Source organism: Enhydra lutris, unplaced genomic scaffold, assembly GCF_002288905.1.
Source record: "Enhydra lutris kenyoni isolate GAN:26980312 unplaced genomic scaffold, ASM228890v2 scaffoldscaffold19, whole genome shotgun sequence".
Lineage (NCBI taxonomy): Eukaryota > Metazoa > Chordata > Mammalia > Carnivora > Mustelidae > Enhydra > Enhydra lutris.
This window is the reverse complement of record NW_019154103.1, coordinates 19,952,476-19,957,169: the sequence shown is the minus strand read 5'-3', so window position 1 is coordinate 19,957,169 and position 4,694 is coordinate 19,952,476.

Below are 4,694 nucleotides of genomic sequence, written 5' to 3'. Positions count from 1 at the left end.
GTCAGAGAGAGAGAGAGCAAGCACAGGCAGACAGAGTGGCAGGCAGAGGCAGAGGAAGAAGCAGGCTCCCTGCCAAGCAAGGAGCCCGATGCAGGACTCGATCCCAGGATGCTGGGATCATGACCTGAGCCGAAGGCAGCTGCTTAACCAACTGAGCCACCCAGGCGTCCCTCTTCTGAGCTTTCTTAACAATGAAAGTCAAAAAGCAACATACGTTTGGAAAACAATTTTCTTCTTGCCAAGATGAAAATATCTGAAATTATACATGGAACACAAATGGAAAAAAACAACTGCATTCCTTTGACAGTGAATACCTTGAGAAAATGCATCTAAAACACTGCTAAAGACCCCAAGACACAAGTATTGGAACAAGTTGCACAATGTGGGAAGTTTACCATAAAGTTAAACTGAAGGCACAGATGTTTTTAATATGTCTCACATTATGGTAGATAGATTCTGTTATGATAGCTAGATTCTGTTTCAGTGTGGTTATTTACTACACTGTGTTTCAATAATGAAATACAACTTAAAATGATATTTTTTTATGAGCCATTAAAGGAAAGCTACAATAGAGAAGATAATCTTTCTCTGCTACTTCTTTAAATGGTATTTTAAGTAATAATTGAATTTTTAAAAGCAAAAACTATATTTTATGCAAAACCTGTGTAAATGTAAACACTGATTAATTAGTTGTTTGACAAAAACTTTTTATTAAAAAAAATAAAGGGAGTATTCCAAGCTAAGGTTACAGTGAGCACAACCACGTGAAATTCATTCATGGCACATCTTACAGGCAGTTATTCCAGCAAAGAAATTGGGGCCAGAATACATAGTACTATAAGATGTTAAAGCAGTTAATTTTGTGCAAACAAGACTTGTGTGAGTTTAAAAAAAAATTTTCATCCTGAAATATAACACACATACACAGAAAAGTGCATAAAACTTATCATAAGTTAATAATTATAAAGTAAACATTCCTGAACAGCTCCCAAATCAGAAAATAGGGAACTCTCAGCATTCAAGCAACGGTACAGGCATACATGCTCACGCATCCACCTCAGGTGCCCCTCCTCAGTTACAGCCCTCTTCTTTTTTTTAAGAGATAATCATGAGCCTGACTTTTGTGATGATTATTTATTAATTTTTCTATATAATTTTACTATCTGTGCATTCCTAAGCAAACATTTTTGTTTTGCTTCTTTTTGAACTTTTTATAAGTGGCACCACAGTATATATACAGTTTCGTGCCTTGGTTCTTATAATCATCACCATTTGCCAGGTTCATTCATGTGAATGTAGCTGTGGTTTGTTCCTCCCATTCATTTTTATTGCTGAATAGCATCCAGTGGATATATACAAAGCCATTTACTTATCCATCCCATTGTAGATGTGCATGTGGGTTATTTGTAGTTTTTGCCGATGACAAACAATGCCTTGAGGACCACTTTCATTAAATATATTTGTGGGTATGCTAGGGCACAGGGTATATGTATGTCCAACTTTAGTAGGTAATACCCAACTGACTTTAAAAGTAATTTTAATTATTACATTCTTCTAACAGCAGGGCATGAGAATTCTCCCCCTAATCCTTTATATATTTAAGTATATTTACTCTATGTCAGATATTATATTCAGCACTTGACTAAAATTGTTATTCAGTTTTCGTAATGGCCTTGTCGAGTAGGTTCTATTACCATTCTAATTCCCAGGAGAGAAAATTGAGGCACAAAGAGACCTAAGTAACTTGTCCACGGCTACATAAGCAATGAGTGGAGGAGTTGGGATTCCATCTTAGTAGACTGGCTCAAGTCTATGCCTTTACCCACTATGCTATATTGATGTTTGAAAATATTTCCTTCATTATGTAATTTTGTGATGAAAAACACAACCTATAAAAAATCATAACCTAAAAAACTCATATCTCATAAGATTTTTTAAACCCAGTCAAACATTCTCTAAATAAATTTTCCATGCAGTTTGAAGCCATTTGTTAAAAATATAAACATTTACAACACTCTCATTAGAGTGTAGAAACAAATGAATAACAGGCAAACTGGAAATGTCTTCATTAGATATTAACCAAAACCTTTACACAGCAAGTGGTACTGAAAAATAAGTATTGTGATTTAGTAACCCATTTAAGGAAACAGGTCTTCCATTTAAATCCATATATCTTTGTAAGCTCTTTTCAGAGAACCTTTAAATAAACTGAATGTAAAAGTAAACATCTGGGGGTGGTTGGGTGGCTCAGTCAGTTAAGCATCCAACTCTTGGTTTTGGCTCAGGTCATCATCTCGAGGTCTTGGGATCAGCCCTACGATGAGTTCTCTGCTTAGCACGAAGTCTGCTTCAGGTTTCTCTCTCTCCCTCTCCCTCTGCCCCTCCTCTAGCTTGTTTTTGTTCTCTCTCTCTCTCAAATAAATAAATAAATCTTAAAAAAAGTAGACATCTGTGTTGCTGTATCACAAAAATGTTAAATCATTAAAAAGTACTGAGGCACATTTAATTATTGCTCTCTCTAAAAAGCTTTATTAACAGTAACATTTTGGAGAAAATGTATTTTATATTATTATTAATACAGTTTACATTTATTTAAAGTATGATTTACTTCATCTTAATCTCATCTACTGAAATTTTTCTGTTTCAGTATGTTATATTGTATTCTTAATGTATTAACAGAAATACATGCATGTAATTTATGACAATACTAAGGGTGTGCTCAAAATTCTTTCTTTTAGGTTACTCTGTCAAAAACAGTTTGGAGACTATGGATCTGGTGGCTTGGGCTGTGCTCTAGAGAACAAGCTCAGAGAGATATGGTAGCGGAGTCCTGAGCTGCCAGGATGCAGAACAGGGCATCAGGGCTGCTGCTGGGGTGAGGGAGGCTGGGAGAGAGGAAGCAAAGAGGAGATAGGAGAAGGCAACACTGATAAACTGTGGACCTACGGGCCTAGAAATCAGCCTGGTAAAAAATGTATTTGTATTGTATTAACTTATCTAGGAAGAGATAAAGCTTGGAAATTTACACAAAATCATAAAATTCAAGATTAGCATTTTTTAAAAATAAGAGCTTGCGTGTACTTCACACAGAATAACGTAAGCAATGTTACTTACCAGGGTCAGTAATGACACAGTCAATAATAAGAAAAGTTGACTTTATTCCTTTTATTACTTGTATAATTCTTCCTAGAGAAGTAGCTGACAGATTTCTTCTAGAGGATTTCTTCTAAACAGCAAGGTTGCTATATTGTCAATTCTGTTTGGAGAAACCAAGGTGAAAATCAGAGTGATACTTATTTGTCAAATCTAACCACCGGTCTAAAATGTTCAAATGTTTGTTTGAATAGATACTATCCACCCACCTCTATCATTGTGCCCAATTGTGTTTTTCAAACAACCTTTCTGTTTTCCAGTTAAAATGTTACTTAAAAATAACAGAGCATATATGTTCCTTTGAACCAGGACTGCTTGTTTCTACCAGCATTTTTCAAAGGATTGAACTTCAAAGAAATCTGGTTGTTCATCCTTTAATATTCCTGCTTTGTCATTTAGTTATTGAAAAATATCTATACAAGTATTGTTATAAAACATTATTGATGATATAATTTATTTATGCATAATATTTGTGAATATTTCCATTTGTAGCCATACAGAAATATGGAACATTAGATTTAAACAGTTTAACACTTTGCTGATAGACCTTTTTGAAGATCTCTAATACATTAGAAAATAGATTTTTTTCAATATTACTATAATCTGGCTCTAGGGTTAACTGTACTAAAATTTATGCTATTTACAATAGTAAATTGTTCTTAAGTTTTCCTCATTTCTTACTCCTTCTCTGCTATGCATCCCTGCTATGACCATCCGCTGGGCATTATCCCAACTGGGCATTTCACAAGCGTGCTTTGAAATGTTCTCCTTTTTCATTCAATAGCTTGGACAAACCAATTCACCTGACTTCTGCTCTCATATAATACTTCTGGTCCTTATTTTTCTCACCTTGATTTTATTTTCTACTCCCAAGTCTATAATCCTGTCTGCAGTTAAAAACTCTATTTTACAGTGAACATTTGAAATTTTCTTAGAGGCTTTTTTTTTTTTTTCTAAGAAAAGCCCAGCTTATACCATTAAATATTAAGTAAACGGCTTGTATCCTTGGTGAATAGTCCTTTTGGCATCCTAACATCACCTAATGGGGCTTTTAAAATTTTCAGCTTAACTTAGGGACATTTTTTTTCTTCTTTTGACTCTCACCTTGACTCTCACCAGATTCCCTGGGTATATTTTTACTGACAATCATCTCCATAATTTAGAGCCCATTCAATGTTTTAAATCTTAGTATAAAACTTCAGTATTATTTTTGATTGATACTCTCTCTTCTCATCTTCAAATTAAAATATCTAGACTTGTATAGTTTTTATAATCTTTCCAGTTATACTACCAGTTTTTTTCCCCCACTGAAGCCAGATCCAAACCCCTTTCCCAGCCAGTAACTGCCCCCACTCCTACAGGGCCAATACTATTTCTGCTAATAAAGAGGCATGTCCAGTGTTCTTCCTCAAGATGTTCTAGTGTTACAAGCTCCTTCCAGTTTTAGGACCAGAGTGGAACAAGGGCAATTAAATCTACTTAAAATATTCAGTATTTTCATTCAAAAGTATCTAGACCTTTCTCAGGAAAGTACTAAGTAG